General features: G+C 36.2%; 1 protein-coding gene across 1 annotated transcript in view; it reads left to right on the forward strand.

The window, feature by feature from the left end:
- The window catches only part of LOC110393513 (regulating synaptic membrane exocytosis protein 2-like), a 285,663-nt gene that overhangs the window by 247,421 nt on the left and 18,739 nt on the right, over positions 1-19,503 (forward strand). The window lies entirely within an intron of this gene.

The following is a 19,503-nucleotide window of genomic DNA, read 5'->3' on the forward strand; positions in this document are numbered from 1 at the left end:
TTCCAATTACAGTGTAATTTTATTCTGAGGCTTTTTCAATCCATCTTTAGGATTTTACATTTTCTTTAAGGGAATTAATCTTTTTCTATAAAAGGAATAACCCTCGACAAGAACAGAAGATTACCTAACTTTTAGCAATGACAGAAAATAATTATGATTAATAATAGTTTTTGACTGTTGGAGAATTACATTTTACAAAAGGTTATTTTAAGCAATTGAAGTGCTAGAAAAAAAAAACCCTGAAATTTGGTAGACTTAAAAACACCGACTAGTAAAAGGGGTTTGTGTTATTATTAAACAAATAAATTAGTGAGTAAATCTGAAAATCTTACAGACATTTAAGTAGATCTGTATGTGTTATTATATGATCTGCTGGTAATCAGAAGAGTTGTCTTAATAAGGAAGGTTATACTAGAGAATGTTGTCTCAGAGAAGTAGTCCTTTCTGTTCTTACAGAAGCATGTAATAATTAATATAAATGAGGGAGGGGACCTTTTTATATTGCGCGGAAACATGCTGGGAAGGTTAATCTTTCTGTATTTTGAAATGAAAGATGTTATTGTTGACAAGATTAAGTTAAAATTATACTGCTGAAAGGAGTTAATTAAAGATATGTTACAGACAAACAACTGTTAGAAGCCATTTGATTCTTGTAAAAGAAAAACCTCTGTAGCTCCTACATTATCTTCATTTAATTTGTATAAATTTGAATAATCTGTTACATTGCTGTGATTGCATAACATTTCTTAAAATGTGGTGGAAATGCTGGCACTCAGGTATAAGTAAGGAAGCTATTTGTAGTTCAGGAGATTTTTTGTTCCAGTGCAGTACTCGGTATGAGAGCCCTTCTTACAGCTATGTGACTTGAACAGGAAGGGAAGGAATCTGCAGGAAGAAAACTCTGTGTATTTGCTTTCCAGATTAGGGTCAGAATTTAATGAAATTGGTTTTGAGATTTAGTTCAGTGAACTGCTACATGGTTGCAGATCTTTGCTCCATGACATCTAAATTTTCCCAGAATACCTTATTTCAAAACTCCAGAAGAGCCAGAGAAGTTTGTTTTAAGAAATCTATCCAAGATAGGAATGACCATTCCTAATAGTAGAACATTGACTTCCGTCCCTTCTTCTCAGTTCTTCTCATCAGCAGAACATGCAGATATGATTAGCTACATTGCATTTACAGTCTCTTGTGGTCATGAAATAATGGCTAATTCCTTAATCAGTGCAGCTGACACGCACTCAGGTGTCAGATTGACCTATTCAAACAGTCACTGGGTGTCTCTGGAATGCAAATCAGAGGGCTGGAGTACCTCTCCACTGAAGAAGGGCTGAGGGAGCTGGGCTTGTTCCATTTGGAGAAGAGAGGGCTCTGGGGAGACCTCCTGGTGGCCTTTCAGTTACTAAAGGGAGCTATAAAAGAGGTGGAGAGAGGCTTTTCATGTGCGATAGTGATAGGACAAGGATAGATTTAGGTAAGGAAGAAATTATTTACTCGGAGAGCTGTGAGGCACTGGCACAGGCTGCCCAGAGAAGCTGTTGGTCCCCCATCCCTGGAGACATTCAAGGCCAGGTTGGATGGGGCCCTGGGCAACCTGAGCTGGTGGGTGGCAGATCTGCTTATGGCAGGGGGTTGGAACTGGGTTGTCTCTAAGTGCCTTCCAACTCAAGCCATGCTACGATTCTGTGATCTTATCTAGCCAGAATATACCTTGAGAATCTAGACAATTTTATTTTTTGTTTCAAACTTCATTAGTTAGTGATGGCTGGAAAAATGTTCTGCAAAGATGTCTGTGACCACTTAAGGTTTTACCAGATTTTCTTTACTGAGGTGCCAGAAGATTGTTTTGTTAGCCACAGTTGGGATATTTTTAAGTTAAGTTAGAGATGTCTTGTTTATAATCAGCATTTGTAGAGAAACAATAGTATTATATTGAACCCCATTTTAGCATTTAAATGCTTATATACTTATGGAATGTTCTGTATTACTTGTATTATAGACAATAAGTGAATATTTATAACTTCTAAGTGTTATCAAGATTTTTCCCCTTGTTTGTGGCCATTCATTTCTTTCTTCTTCTTGTTGATAGAAGAATGAACTGTTTGATGCTAATTGAAATAGGTCAACATAAAGTGATCTTAGAAGAATTCAGTATTAGCCCTTTTGATTTGCTGTTAATTACAAACCAAAGAGAGAGTATTTTTTTTCCTGAAGGGCATCTTTCCTTTTCATTCTTAAGAATAAATATAGCCCTTTCTTTCCTTATCACTACCAAAAAAAACCCCACAACACCATTCAATCAGGTGAAAAACTAGAAAGTTATTTCAAGCCATGCAACCATGATAAAACTTGAAAGTATAAAATTGAAGTGCTGAGAAATTCAGCAAATGGTAGAGCTCAGCCAGAATTTGCCCTTCTATTTATGCTCTGTGGTTCAGACTATAATTACATGATCTCATAATAATCTGGTGTCTTGGGTAAGTTATTTCAGAGACCATTAAAGCTGACATTAATGCTTATTAGCTGCTCCTCCTAAATTCAGGTATGGGTGGTCTCATTCCAGAAGAAATTACCTACAAATGGAATTAACAGCAGTAGATGATTAACTTTAATCAGAGATAGCTGACAGCCATAACTCCTACATTTCCATGTTTTTAAAAAGAAAATAGCTATACTGACAATTGTACTGTTGTATAGAATGTGAGTTACTGAGATACAATGATAGTTAAGAAAACAGAACTACTGTTTACTGTCTCCTCTCAGTCAAAGCATTGTTTCCTGTGAACTGAGACATAATTTTGCAAAATGAGAAGGAATTTTACTGTGTTTTTTAGTGTTCTGTCATAGTTTGATGGAATGTTGAAAAAGTCTATTTATGATGCAATTACAGAGAACCTGTGTTCACGCTGGTCACAGTTCTATTATATTCTGTCAGCTGTGCTTTCACAGCCTTTTAAAAATACATGGCATACTGCTAGTTTGCTTTGTAGGACATAATTGATCACATATATATATTGTGTAGATAGGAACTTGGATTAACTTCAGAAAGGTTAGGAACTTCATGACTTAGACTGCAGAATAAAAAATGCAGAACTATCTTTGCACTCACTCCCTTTTTATGCATGTATTTCTGCGGTACTGGCTGTGCTATGCTAGTTCTTGCACAGGGTAACTCTTGCATTATGTGTGCTTGACAGCAAAGAGAAGTGGCTGCCTTGCATGAAGCTACCTCAAGTTGTTGATTTCTCCTGGGAATTTGCAAGAATATACATTTGAGTTTTACTTTTGGACGCTTAGTTCACTTTCTAGGTGAAGTGGCAGACTTCATTCCCTAATTGCTCTGAGGACTGTTAAAATATTTTACTTGCATTAGTACAATTTCCAGTGAAAAAAAATTGAGGAAATGCTACCCATAACACAAAGCTTAGGATGATTGCTTGAAAGGTTGCTACCTTTCGAGGGAAGTAATGGTTCAAACTTTGCTCTTAGGTTGCCAAAAGGAGCAGTTAGATACCTCTGTCTTCATGCCATTTGAAGGTATTAACTTCTAGGTTTGAGTCTAACATGGGCATAAAAAAAATCAAAACAGCAAACAGTCATACAGTTGTGCTCTTGACAACCATGCTTTATTTATATGTTGGGGTACAAAAGTACCAAAAACATTTTAGTTCAATTCTCATGGAAAAATAAATTGTGAAAAGTCCTTGGCACAGCATTTATACATGACATTTTTTCTATAAGAGAAGTTTGATTGTAGACATGCTGTGTCTACTGAATATTTTACAATGTAGACAAAATTTCAATTAGAATTTAAATGCTAAGCTTTTAACATGGAATTGCAGAACAGATATCTGAGTAGAAATTAGTTTCCATTGTGTTGGTATTGATTATCACCTAAATCTTTCTCCCTGTTAGCAATAACCTGTTAGAATGAGCAGTTCCAAAATTATGATTGCTTGCAAGCTAATCCTAAAGTCAAATAATTCAATGACTTACGTAGTTGCATTTACAAGTAATGAGATAACCGTAAAGAATCTGTAAAAAGAGTACAAAAAAGTCAATAAGAATAATCTGAACGCTGAAGAACTACAGTATATTATATCACATCAGATGTATATCACATCACATGCCTATTAACTGACATTAAGTGAAAGCAGGCTTATGGTCCTCAATTTATTCAGCTCAACTTTTTGTATCATTTCTGCTGTTACCTGATATTAGGTGAGTTTTGTCACAAAAGCAAGTTCTGGTTTTCGTTAATGAGATAAAACAATCAGATCTGTGTTGAATGTCTTAAATCATATTTATACCTTCACTGTTGTTTCCAACTATTTCAGTGTTCTCTAAGGTTTAGACATGCTCTAGACAGTGGTTTTTCTCTATCTGTAGGTACTAATGGAGAAGTGCTTGTCTTTATGAATTCTGTGACATCCAGGTGCAAAGTCAGTTACCTGGCAAATTGAGGTGTTGTTTTTTCCAACCTGGAAACATTTTTGCATTGTTTCTCCTGCACATATTGAGATAGTGAGTATGCCCACTTGCTTAGGATTTATACAAAATTTCAGATATGTTCTCTGAGAAGGTGGGCTTGGTCTTCCACTGCTAGAGAAACTAAAGCAAAGCCAAGCAGTAGATGCTTGTGAACCAATGATATATCAATATATGTCTGCTTTCTCTGCTTTGGTATTTATTGTCTAATTTCCAGTGTTTCAATAATTTATTAAGAAAGTGACTGCATATGACTGTCGTTACTTGCAGAAGAAACTCACTGGAGTAAATCAGAGGTGATACTAAACATAACAAAAGGATTTATTTAATCTGTAATTCACTCAGAAAATAATGTATGCTGCAGACTGAGGGTTTGTATGTTATTGTGGATGTCTTTTGTTTGATGTTTACCTTTTATTTGATCAGCTTGTAACAAAGCATGCATGTTTTTGTCTTGCTTTTTCCCCCTATCATACCTTGCTTGTACAAATGCAGCAGGAGATGAAGAAAACAAGCGTACTGGAGTACAAGAATCAGAGGCTGAGGCAGGTCTGTCTGACCACAAGTGCCTATCTGCTTTAGAAACATTTTCCCATGAGCATGTAGGGAAGCTTTGCTGGCCAGCTTGCTTTAAAACTCAAAATCCAGACAACAATTTTAAGCACAAGACAAATAAATTCAATATAGCATAGCTTATTTACCAGTTTGTGAATGCTGTAAATAGTACAGCCTGCAAAATCACTTTACTTTTTTTATCCCTCTCTCTGAAAGTACTCTACTCTGTCACTGCTATCAAGTTACAGCCTTAGCCAGAACTGGGTGTGCACCCCTTAGGCATTGTACCCTCATTCATACTTCTGGCAGACAAGGAAGTCAATATTATCATAGCATAATACTTTTCCTTCCCTAGTTTGTATAGGTGGAGTGATGATGCTGAACAAATAGTGAAAAAGTGCATTACATTGAAATGCTTAGAATAGTTTGCATGATGTCTCTCATCCTGCTTGGAAGACTCTTCAGTCATCAGGCAAAGGAAGTTAGTGTGATGAGTGCTGATAGATGACCATCAAATCAAACATGCGAATGCTGCTTGAACTCAAATACCATGTGATTAAAATATATGACTTTACATTCAAATTTCAGAAAACACACATCCTAAGATTTCAAAGATATTCAGAGATTTTTCAACCATTGTGTTTTATACTTTTACATATTTTTCTTGATGGAAGAATCATAACAGCATAAATGTGCAATTACGTGCACTGTTAATAGGTCACAATTTGTTTTGCTCTTCAAGTTAGATTTTTTTTCTCAAAAATAATTTGTAATTCCTGTTGATAATTTTCTGTGACATTATGTCAACTATGGTGGATGTGGAAGAACAGCACAGATTAACTTTTGTGGTTGTAAATATTTGGGGCTAGGTCAGTGCTAAATTCAGCTGCCTAAAATTAGGAAGTGTGGTCTGTACCTCAAAGCCCATGGAGCACGGCCCGGAGAATGATAACGTGATGTAATTATTACCACGGTTATGTGGAGAGAATTAGGTGCTCCTGCAGGATCCCCCCGAAGAAGTGATAAGCTGAGCCAAAAACTCATCTAGCGCTAGCTGGTAGGGAAAGTCACCAGCTAAGCAGAAGTGTTCCTGAAATCCCATCCCTGCTGAACGCTGTAACTGCCTGAATCACAGATTATTTGGAATCCTATGACCAGGATCCTGCTCCCCTTATTATTTAATAGGAGAAAATATGGATCACTATTTTCTTCTTAAAATCGGAAATAACTACTGTGATAGGCTCATTACGTGTTCAGAAATCTGGATGATAGAATAATTTTGAGAGAGGGCAGCTGGAAAGCAGAGTCGTTTTTTAAATGGTAGTTTGTACTAAGGCATCCAAAGTCTCCTTTAAAATCCTGACTTTCCCTTTCTTACATTATGGTGCAGTGTACATTCTTCTTGCTTTTGTTGTGATTCTGTCTCTAAGTGTGCATTGTTCACTCGTGTGTGTTCTGTTCACTCTCTGTGTTTTTTGATCATTGAAACATAGTGCATGCAATAGTGCTAAAATAGTTTGCAAAATATTTGTGTGTGCTGTAGTTACATTGCTTATTGTGCCATCTGTTCCAATTGTTAATCACCATTGTCTGTTTTTAATGTTATAAAGATTGTGAGGAAAAACATCAAACCCCACCTATTAATGGGAGAAAAGGCAAGTTGTGATGGTGTTGTTAGTGAATTGTGGATGTTTTTGTTTACTTTGTTTTTGCTGCATGTGTGTGTTCCATAGTTCTACTAGCTCAAAATCAGTAACTTCATGTATGTTCAATTTTATTGTGGTGTTTTCTTACACTTAAAATCATTCTTTTCAGCTGTGGTTTTAAAGTCTTTCCTAGAATCAAAAGCTTCAGAATCTGTTTTTGTAGTTAGCTCTGTTGTTGAATACCACCTGGATATGTGATCATGTTGCCTATTTAGAATAAGTAGGATTGTTTTTGAGCTTTTCCTCATTTAGGAATTCAGTTTGTCTTACCCTAAAAGACCAAGTACATTTCAGAGACATCTGCAAAACTGTCTGCTTGTCACCAGGGCTGTATTCTGTTACCTTCCTTGGCTCTGTATTTTACAAGTTTGGCACAAGTTTACTAATATGGAGAGAGCTGTACCATTTAAATTAGCATATCATACTAGAGAAGGTTTTCCACTATTAGTAATCAACTCTATTGTCTAATTCTTTTTGTATTTGATATTCTATTTCACACACTGTAGAAATAAGCAAAGCACTGCAATGTTGACATGGAGGTACAGTTCATTACTTAAAAATAGATGAGGAATGTTGTAATGAACAACACAGCTTACTTTGCAATTTTATCCAAGTTCATGCTTCTAAATTGCTGTGATAGACTTGAAGAAATGTGTTACAATCTATCCAAGAACTTCTAAAGCAATATTACATTTAGACTTAATCTCATCAATAATGGAATATCACCTAGATAGTGTTTTGGCTTTATGAAAATGTGTATAATTACTCTTACACTTCCATCTCTTCCTGGAACCCCTGTGAGTCATAGCCCCAGCTGCACCATTTTGTGCTATACCTAGTTTTCTCTTTGCTAGAGTAACGTAGCAAGGGGAATAAAGCTCTCGGGGAAAGCTGGGATTCAGTTTTGCCTGTGCTTGCTCACTGTGTTGGGAGAGACATTATTTTTAAAATGTTGCTTTAGTCTCCCTCTCACACGCAATGTAGGCAGACTGTATGAGATACATTTGCAGAAGGGCTCAGCCCATAAAGCACTGACTGGGGGCACCTCTCTAACTCTATGGCTTTGCCAGCATAGTCCTGAATGAATTTGAAAGCTAGAAGACAGCTGTTGTAAGCATACTTCGTTGTAACTACCAGATATTTCTTTGGTTCTTTGTGTTATATTTTTAAGATCCAAATTCTAACCCCAGGAAAGCTGGAGGCTTGTGCCACTGACTTGGCTAGTTTCACAGACTAGGAATCAGTGATGAAGTCAGGCTAAAGCTGTTTTCATTCTTAGTTTATCTTCTACTCCTTCAACAAAACATGAGAGATCCTTTGCACAATAAACTAAATCCTATTAACCTGTATTAAAGATATTTTAATATATTTTTTTATTATTTCTCTAATGGGTCCATTTTGTTTTAGAACTTTCTTTTCCAGAGCACTCTTTTAGTCCAAAAGAGTGGTCAGTGTCTAATATTTTATTATGAATTTTTATTACAAAATCACAGTCCTTTTTAGTTTTTCTTCAGTTCTTTGGCATTTTTCATGAGTTTTCTATGACACTTTTTGATCATTAGTGTTTGTAAGAGAAGACTCCCAGTATTTCTGTCTTTTACCACCTTAATTTCATGTGCATAAAAGATGCTGTAGTTGCTGAAGCAGTGTTTGAAGCTTTTGGGGTTATCAGTTCCCTTATTCTCAGGAATATTTTACATAGTTACATAACAGCTTTGTTGATATTATGGGAATCAAGAATGCTTCCAGTTTTTATCTTCCAGATTCAGAAGTCTCTGGAGCCTACTTGTATTTTGTGTCTGTACTGAGACAAGACCAAGCCACCAAGTTGTCCCCTTTCCATGCACTGTGGTTTCCATGTGTGTGGGAGCCCTGCCACACTGTGGGCAGTCCAGATTCCTGGAGGACTAGATCAGAAATTTCAAAGCATAGAATTCCAGATTTGACACACAGTTTAGGCACAGTCTAAGAATGAAGGTGACTGAAATGCAAACCAGGCAGAATAAAGGACCCCAGTCAAAGAAGCGATCCCAAGTGAACTTGCAGTTCTCATGTATACATATGTTTTTTGAAAAACAAGCATGTGGCCATTATGACAGAGGGACGATCATCCTGCTGGCTGATCTCAGCATCTTCTTCTGTCTAATGTCATTTGTGATTCCTACACTTTGCCTGATCTACTAAACAAACTATCCATGAGTCTCATGGACTCTGTAATTCCCTGGCATGTGGAATCTAGACTTCACTAAGAGACCATAGCGGCTTCTGAATTTTGCATGAAGAATGATACTAAATGTGTTTAATGTGTGCTGTGAGTATACCTGACACATTTATATGTGTTATGAGAACTTAGGGAGAGTAATGCTAGATTTTAATTAAATTCCAGTTCGAGCAAAGTAAGGTTTAAGTATGGGATTGAGCTATTGAGACCACTCTAGTTGTAGGAAGGCACATAACTGTGTTCCTTGCTCTGGGAAAGTGTGGAATAAAAAAACCCACAAGAACACAAAACAGAAGTGAGCTGCTAGAAGTGATTCTAGCAGCTCAGCCAGAGCCAGGAGCGGGGCACCAGAAGTGACACAAGACAGGGTATCCCTCACCCTGTCCAACAGCTTGCATATAAGAAAGGCAGGACAGGGCCCAGGACCATGCCCAGAACCACGCCCTGAACCAGCTGAGAGACCCTCATGGGTCCATGGTGATGAAGCAGGACCAAAGCTAGCAAGTATGGCTGGGACTAAATGCAAGAGCCTTAGCTTGAAAAAGCCCAAGAGTGAAGGAGGGGAGGCTGAGACATCTTCCACCTTTTTGGTGAAGGGCTCCAGGGACAGCTCAGACTTCTCAGGCAGCTCTCCCTTATCACAGGAAGGCAACTAAATTCCTCAGCTCCTCAAGTGCACCCTGTTCCCTGCCAAGAAACATGAGCATCACAGTAGGCCAGAAAGCATAAGAAATAGTACTCAAATCAAAGGCTTATGTATTCAACTGAACTATTCAAACACTATTAGAAAAAAATCCCCCCTCAAGATAATGATTGGTCGAGTATACTATAGGTAAACGTTTGTAACAGAGATGTAATCATGTTTTAATTTGAGATACCAAGTAATACTTTGGATCGTTGTTCTATTTCAGAATTTGCATGAACTTCCATTTATGAATTCAAATTTAATATTACATGTTTTAGAGGTGTATACGTATGGAAAATATGGACAGAATGACCTGAAAAATGAAACCAAATCCCTACACCAAGTTAAACCTTACATCCTGCACTCTGCCAGGTGTGTTTGTAGGCTGTTCACATATCTTTGTGTGCATGGAGTACTCACTGACACTCCAGGGAATGGGAATGCAAACTTGAACGAAGAGAAATGCAGAGCAGGAGCTTGCATTTTGCTCTGCTGTTATGTTGGTCATTACTTATAATTTGCATTATTTAAGTTAATTAATCATTAGAATGGCAGTATATTTTGACTTGCATAACAACATGAGGACCATACTCAGTCTGACCAAAAGTCCACTGGCCTAGTGCTTGGTCTTCAGCAGGCCAGGTGAAGGTGGGGGGAAAGAAATACAAGCAGAACAAATAGGTAGCAGTGCTTACCCGAGGTGCTGGGTTCCCAGTCTCCAAGGTCTTGCGCCTGAAGGTCTTACAGAAATATCAGTGGTATCTTTTTGTTATCTCTGTCTTCCTCATAAGCTCTCTGCACACCTTCTCCTGCCTTAAAGCATTCCTGCCAACATAACCCTGCACTGCTTATCCAAACAGGTCAGTCAGGAGAGCTACTATTGGGAGCTATTCAGAATAAGCTTATTCTTAACAGGCCAGCAGGCCAGCTCTATTGTATTCAGCTCCAACGTGTTTCAGGCATATAACCAGAAGAGGGAGCAAAACTGCCATATTTTAAAAACATATAAGAAAGTAAGAAACAAATTGTTCCCTACCCCAAACAGTTCTAGAAGAAAGCCTTGGTAATGGCTTAAATATTATATCTTTGTTTTGTGGTAGTTAAATAGACCTTATTAAATATTATTATATTTTTATTTAATGTACCATTAACAACTGTATTTTTTTTCTGGAATATTTAGATTTTTCTGATGTTTTGTCATGTTTGATAACCTATTATGTCTTTTAAAGTCCTGACATGATATTTTGAGTTTAAGGTAAAGGTAGTCTGTGACTCTACTAAATAGTGTTCTAACAATTTCTCTTTAAGATTTTACTTGAGTGTAACTAAAATTTTTCTCTAAAATAAGCAATAGAAGATGATTATATTATTCCCCATATAGCAGGATCCACTAGTAAGATAGTTAAAAATAAATTTATAACAAAATTGATATTTTCTTCTGGAGAATATGATGAGGTATGATGTTGTGTCGGCAGGAGAAGCTGAGAAATTGTGTTCTCAGGCACGGTGTAGAATGCTGGTACAATATTACCTGGAGAGGCACCAGTTGTTGTTCAAAACATGTCAGAAAAAGACTGTGAATTATACTGTTTGTCTTTGGTTGCTGCACCATAGTCTAGCTCCTGCTACAGCAGAGTTGGGGAAACCTCAGCGCTGAGAAATCTGAATGTTTCCCTGATGCAGGAGCTGCAGTAGTCTGTGTTCACTGCTGACTTTGTGTCACATGGAGCTGGCCTTGATGCTGTTAACAGCATGCTAGCAGTGTAAGGTGGGATTGGATTCCTCCCAGATGAAATGTAATACAGCTGGGACAGTTCTTGTGTCATGACTTGAAGCCACTTGCTTTCCCTCGGTGGAGATTTGTCAGAGCTGAGAGCATTTCTGTCTTGGTGGGCTCTTGAGAATGATGGTTCCTTTTATTGTCCTAGGGACTTTATTTTGTAAATTAAAATATATAATATGAATTAGCTTTTCCTATATGTAAAATAAGTCTAATTAATTCTTCTTATGTTCTTAATGCATGAGTAAAAGATCACAAGTACATGATTCAAAATGTAGTTTTTCAACTTTTGACATTTATCCCATGGTTCTGCTAGGTTTTTTCTGCGCTGCTGTATTTAATAAGTACTGGCCAAATCCACTTTTGACTGATTTTTACAGTAGTTATCACCATACATTATTGAGGATATAATTCCTTTTTGAGCATACATCTTATAGCATTAAAAGTAGAAAGTCATGAGAATTTTTCATTTGCAGAAGAAGATGACTAAATTAAGTATGTCCAAATGAAAAAGTGAAGACTTTATGATAAGCTAATTAAAAATCTAAAAGTAGAAAAATACAGATAAAAGTTGGTTCACAGAAATTTTTGGGACTGCAGAGAGTAAAAGATGAGTGAATTTAATAAAAAAAGAACAAATTCCAAATGTAAGAGAAAGTATGTGAGAAAATTTAAAAGAAAGGGTAACTGTGTAAAGGGCTATTACTGTCTCTAGTGCAGAGGAAAGAAGGGAGAAGCTAGTATTTGCCTAAGAAAATCCTCCGTCATTAGCATCTTGGTATTTTGCTGCATCATCTTGTAGTTCTGCAGTTTGCAGCATCATTATAGCTCAGCTGTAACATTGCTGGTGCTTTCCTAATCAGAAAAGATGGGTATCAGCAACAATTCTTATTATGAGCTACTTTCTTATTTTTAATATAGAATATTAATATAGAGTATTTAGTATAAAATATTAAACATTAATTTAGAATATCTTTGTCGTGTAAGAAATGCTAAGTTTGTACTGAAGTCCCCTAAGAAAAAGGAAACATTGATGGCATCACTGACTATCTTATGGCTAAATGTGTATTTTCATAGAGAAAAAGAAAAGATCACATTTTTGTTAGGAAGAAACATAAAAAAAAGATTTTATTTCCACAGTTACAAAAGCAACATTCCTTTTGAAGTTTAGCAATACACAGAGTACTTGGAAGGTGACAGTTTGTTTTAGCTTGCATATCTGTGGTGTCACAAAATCGTTATATTAAAAATATTATTGTTACTCGAACTATGTGTGTTACTCGAACCCTACAACTCCATCAATTTCAAAACCCAAGGCTACCTTACTTAGGACAGCAGCCTGTTGCAGAACAACAGCCACAGATAGGATGGCTACAGGATGACTATAAATAACAATTTTATGTGCTTTCATTTTGAATGCTAGCTATCAATCCTCCTCAATGAATAAAGAAATGTAATGAGATAATATAACTTTGTCAATGCTTTTTTTTAATTAACAAGATTGAAAATATGTTCTATATCTATCGTATTCTTCTCCATCACTGCCTATTTCTGTGATATTGTATAAGTGGTTATGACTGTGGTTAATGTCTCCGAGGAACTTGAGTTTTGCAGAATAAGCAGATTCGTAACAGCCTAAAGCAAATGTGGACCTTAGTGTGTTTATCTAATTGATTGGTCCCAATTTGGTTTTGACATGAGATACCAAAATGTTTCAATCCTATACTTTTTTGCCAAACACCCAGTATAATTTTCAGAAGATGGATAATTAAATTGATAGCTCTTTTTGTGAGCAGTTAGATCAGAAATGCTGGTTTCAGTGTATAGAAACTGTAAGTAAGAAGGGAGTTTTTATTGAGTAACTTCATCTGCCTAAAATACAAGCTGAATTTAAATCAAATCCCATTTTAAAAATGAGTTTGACCTACGTTTGGATTAAATATTTTTAAGTATTACACACAACTCAATTTATTGTTAAAAATACTTTTCCAATTTAGAAACAAACATACATGGTTGCTGGTTTGGTTTTGCCTTGTTTGTTTGAATTATACTTTTATGAAGTCTTTTATGCCAAAATATTTTTGCTTGATGTCTTTTTAAATTCAGAAAAATATGTAAATATCCTAAGAGTTTATAAAATATGCTGTACTATTTAAAATGAAAGAAATTCTTGTGTAAATCACATCCAGCTTTTTTATTCTAGTCATTAAGTATAAAAGCGGAATATTTGACATATATGACATAGATACTAACTTATGTATAGTATGTCCTTTTCTGTGTTTAAGTTGTTGACTAATTCTCTTCAAACAGAGGCCTCTAAATTAAAGAACTAACCTAAATTTTTGCTATGCTAATGGTATTATTTTGTTAGATCAAGTTGTCCCAAATGGTATTAGGTATCTTATAAGTTATATAATATTTCTGATTTTTTTTGGTTTATGCTAGAAGTTACATGGGAGGACCAGCAGAAAAAGGTGAATGGTACAATAACTGATGACAAACCATTGCCGAAAAAGAAACACCATTCTGAGACAGGTTTGTCAGGGTTTTGAAAACCACATGAAAGCATGAGACAAGAAAAACACATTTCATGCTTTTGTAATGCGTGTGCTTGATGGTTTTTGGTTTTTTTTTTCACTTTGGTGTGGATTTTTTAGTACGTAGAAAAAAAATTAGAGTAGTGTTGTAAATAGTTCTGTTTTAGAATAGCAAAAATAGATCTGCTTTTGTAAATAATTGTGTTAGAATGCACATGCATTAGTAAAGAAATACTCTGGCATAATATTAGACTTTAATATTAGACTTAGCTTGATCTTTAGCTTTGAATTTTGTTTTGATTTATCTGTGTGTGCAAGCCTTGGGATTCCAGGTATGAGTTATGCTGATTCTTAATTAGATTACTGAACCAAGGTATCTACTGCATGTATGGTGGGAAAATCATCTTGTGAAGACTTGAATCTGAAACCATCTAGTACCATCATGTATGACAGAAATAATGACATTTTTCTTAGCACAAAACTGCATTTTCCATATGTCTCAAGTTCTCAAATCTACCTTGCTTCTGGAACTGAAAGCTTTCTTCAACCCCAAGCATAAAGTGCAGTTATACAAGTTTGTCGTCTTTACTGCAAATGAGTAGTAATAAAAAGCAAATCTAATTGTGGTGATGATAATGCTGATGATAATAATAGTGTTGTTCTCTCCTCTGAATCAGACAATAAAAGGTGCTAATCACAGCATTTTAATCTCTTGCAAAAGGCACTTTGATCTTAGAATAAAGAACACATTGTAAAGTATAAGGACAAGTAGAATAGAGTAAGAATGTAGTAGAATAAGGCAAGACTTAGATTGTAGGTTTCATCCTGTATTTAAATGTTGATCCTCATCTTAAGCGAATGGGAGTTTTTCAGTTCCAAGAGTACTTAGGTACAATTCTGGGCTGCAGATCTCTCTCTGTTGTCTGTAATAATTGTCTCACTCTAATAGCAGCAGTTTTCGAGTCATTTAAGTTAAAGTTTACATGATTGGCCATTTATACCACCTTCTAAATTAGTGCTGTAATCTCAGTTTTAGTCTTTTCTACATGCTGAACACCTCCAAGTTCCCTGTTGAATGTGCTCCTGCACATCTTAAAGTTCAAGAATCAGAACTGAAGAGGAGCAGCAAAATCCACACTGGCTGTGTAAACTAGGAAGTGGAGAATATAGCTGCATAAGGCCGGACCGTCAGTTCAGTTTCCAATTCCCTGACTTTTTAATGCATCAGAGGAAGTTACAGGATAAAACGAGTACTGCTTGTGAGAGCCAGAACTGAAGTGTATATTCTATTCAAGCTGAATGTCTTAGCTATCACATGACAGATTCAGCATGCATCTGCAGATCTTCACTGTAGCCTTTCCAGGGCAATTTTGACAGAATAATCTCTGCATAGACTTTTTCATCTCTATCTCCCACCTGAGGTAGGCTTAAAAATGTGGTACTCTGCTGTCCAGGCGGAAGGCACATCCACAGCTATTAGCAGTACTTGTTTGGAGAAAAATTCCATGTTTTTACAAACAGGAGATGTATTTTTTTTGCCTATTGTTGCGACATTCTTGATTTTGGAGTATGATTGAAATCTTGCAAGACACGAAAACAGGTAGCAGAATAGCAATAGAAAACCAGTATGGATGTTGAAAAGCAGTCGCTCTTGTAAGTGTTTTGTATATCAGAACAGTGTCACTGATCTCAAGTACTGCAGAGAATACACAGAATTGGTTTGGAAAGCCACAATCACAATTGCCAGACCTTAGAATAGATAAAGACTTAAGCAAAAAATTTTGTTCTGCACTTCGCAGTCCTAGGTTTTTCTTTGAAGGCTGATGCCTGATAAAAGCACAGATTTGACTTTATGTTTTCAGGAATGTCTTTCTTGGACAGGTGGAACAATGATATGTAATGCAAAAACATCTGAGGTGGTTCTAAACACTCTAAAATGGGCACTGAGAAGTGCAGACCTCTATTACCATGACGCTTTTCCAAACTGATTTCTTCTGTTTGTCAAAAGAAAACCCACAAAAAACCAAAACCCTACATACTGAAAAGGCGGGAGATGCAGTGATGTACCAGTGTAACACAGCCATGCAGCTTCCAGGATGCATACCTGGTATGCGTGGCACACTGCTGCCTCCTCTATCATTATAAATGCTTATTGTCCATTTTCAAGGCATAGCAGAGTCACGGCAACTGGAAGAATATGCCATTGTTGAGATGTATTGGATCTGTTACCAGTAAATAACCTGACTGCATCTAAGGAAACTTCCAATTCCTTAAAGCTTTCCAGTATGGAATTTACCTTCTCCACAGGATTATGCTTTCTTTCATCTGGGAATGCTTTAAATGTTCTGTTTGCACAGCAAATAGAAAGGCGAAACTAACACAGTTTAATCTCTGACTGCAGTTGGCAGTAAGCAGAGAGCAGCAGAGAGGAGTATGGGTATCTAATAATGGTGTTGCACTCTTTTAATTTCCATTTCATACAAAGAATTTTCTTCTGTCACAGAAGCTTGTCCAGTTTTTAGGTTCTGCTTGTCTCTTAATAATTTAATGTAACCAGTCATACAGAAGTGGCCTGGCAGAACTTTTTAGCAATGAAAATGTGTAAGAAAAGTTAGATATTGATAACATGAATACATCTAGTGAACTATAATAAAAATAATTGCAAGTAACATAATAGTAATAATAATAGTGTGTCATGTGAAACACTAAAATAAAGATATTTGTGTGACTAGAAATTATATTAGCAAATTTGTTGGAGGACAATTTAAGGCCATGGAATAAAGCAGCAAAATGGTTTTCTTTTTCAGACTTTACCAGAGAAGATGCTGATAAAATTCCTATATACCAGAAATCAAAATGTTTTTTTAACAGTGCCTGAAATCTCATAGGTTCTGAAATTATTGGCCAAACTATTGTTCAGTATATTACAAGGAGTCAATTACATTTATGCAAAGGTTTTGAAGGATTGGAAGAGCAAAACTGCAGAACCATAGCCAAGAGTAATATCAAAATTCAAGCCAGGGCTTGAATGTCTGTGCCCTTTCTTTAGCCAAATACAGCACTCTGTGTTCTCAGGACACAGCAGAATTAAAGAGAATGTGGAATAGCTATTTGTGCCTGTCTAATATATTAAGCATTTCTACTTTCAGTGCCCCTGCCTCTCAACTGTAGTAGATGACAAACTAAAGAGAACAGAGGTCTAGTCCTGTAATCATATTTCCTTGATCAATGAAAAAAATCACAGAATCCAGGCAATTTCACATGCTTTTGCATTGTTATAAATGCTGCCTTAAGAGAACAATTTGGAAAAATAGGCTATGGGTTCGCGAATGTCCTCTACTGGTAGAAATATGGTTGGACAAGATACTGTTTTTCTTTTTTAAAAAAGCAGTTATTTTCACCTAGTATCATCATCTATCTTTTCTGAACCCCATAGCGTTATTTAAGGGAGAAAGCACATAGTTTAGGGCACCAGAGCAGTGCTACTCATTTGTTAACTGTCAATTGCTGGATAATAAATCAACGATCAGTTTTACTGTCCAAAGTTTAGAAAGTGAATTTAGTCTGGCAAACTGTATTTCCATCCAGAGATGATGCAGGAACTACCTGTGTGTGATAGCAAGGAGGGTATTACTGTTTTTACCTTGTTCATACTTGTAGCCAGTATATTTGACATGGATTATCTGGAAACCATCCTTTGATGGTTTCATTATTGTTGCCTTTGAGATGGTTGCAACGTCATCAAATATGTAACCTTTGTCACAGATACTTCTGATTTCTAAGCAGTGGATGACTAACACAACTATGGGGAAATGCTGGCATATTTTAATATGATTGACCAAAAGGAGACCAGTTAATTGAAATGTATTACATATTTCAGGATAGCAAGAAGTCGAAATGGAGTTCTCTTGTAATTATTCTGGATTAAGTAATATTTTTTTAAGGCTATACTGAGCTTTCAGAGGAACTGTAACAATGGCAAGTTAAACACATCAGAAAATCCAAAGGTGACACATACTTAGAAGTGTAAGTACGCCAGACTTCGCATACTGTGACCAGCTTACAATTGGATGGGAATCATGGCTGGTTTTATCTGTGGAACATTTATGTCTTTTTCCTCGGTGAAATTATTCCTTAACTATACACAGAAAAAACTTTTCAGAAATAGCGTTACTGCAGTTCAATAATTTACCTGTTGTTATGCAATCAGTTGAAGTAGTAAATGATTAGTCAAAGATAATTCAAAACAAAATGGTGGCTATTTTAAAAGAAGGTTGTAGTCAAAATGAGAAGTACTAAAACCAATGTTGGGGAATTGATGGGGCTGGAACAGACAAAGTAGTATTAAGACACTTAGAGGGAAAGGAGAGCGCACAGGCATTTCTTAACTGTGAGTACTAGACAAATCAACGACTATGGTTAAACAAGAAAGCTTGTAAAGAATTGCCAGCCTTGAAAAGGAAAGGAGCAGAGTGGAGCCAGCAACAAGGTGATGGTTGATAAAGTAGAAAAGTTACTGTGCAGGAGAAGAGTTTTCAAAAAAAAAGGAATTAGGAAAGGAAGAAATTGTCCAGAGCCCTAAAGCAAGATTCTGAGTGCCCTGGTAGGGCTGAAGGAGAAAACAGAAAAGGATCTTAAGGAGGTGCTGTGGGGTTTGAAAAGCAGTGAAGTGGGTACGATTTACAGAAAGATGTACATTTTGCATGCCATACTGAATCCGTGAGATTTGTTTATCCAGTGACAAGTGAGAAGTCAGATGGAATATCTGATCGGAATAATTGTTTTCTTGAAAAACATGAGCATTCCCACACTTTGCAGGGGCTCCTTTTGGAATAAAAATTGTACATAAAGCAGGTGTATTAATTTAAAATAAGTACTCCAGTGTATTTACTTAAAAATTGCTTTTGTTATTCTTCTGTACCACTTTGAAGGTCAGTATGCCTGTCTGTACGAAAGTAACAAAGATGGATTCAAGAGACAGATACTTTATTAAGAAGAAATAATACTCTGTGTGGATTGGAATTGCAGATGTAGTTGAATGTTGCACTATGGTGCCTCAGCCAAATTGCATGAAGTAAGGGTTTAATTGTCAGTTATGATGGGCCATAAATAGTTAAGGTGGTTTGAAAATACTTAACAACACATACACATACTTTAATGTGTATGCCCATTTCCTGCCTTCATGTGTTTTGGAAACCATTCCAAATGTGAACTCCTGGACTATCTAATTCTGTAGGTGCTGAAACTTAATGACATAACTGGGATGAGAACAGAAGTAAAATAAGGAAATACTTGGTTTAGTATAGTTCATCTATCCTTTATTGACAACAGAGGGTGCGTTTGTATCATATGCTGATAATTGTCTTTTCTGAAGTAGTATTGGTGTTTGATTACCTAAATTAGAAACAAAATAATAAAAACTCTGAATTCCTCATTTAGTTTTTCTCTCAAGACTTTTAAAAAATGTAATGCAGTCTACATGGTTTCTTTTGATTTTGTAAGTTCTTGACACTGAGAATATTTAGGATTTC

The sequence above is a fragment of the Numida meleagris genome, chromosome 2, assembly GCF_002078875.1.
Source record: "Numida meleagris isolate 19003 breed g44 Domestic line chromosome 2, NumMel1.0, whole genome shotgun sequence".
NCBI lineage: Eukaryota > Metazoa > Chordata > Aves > Galliformes > Numididae > Numida > Numida meleagris.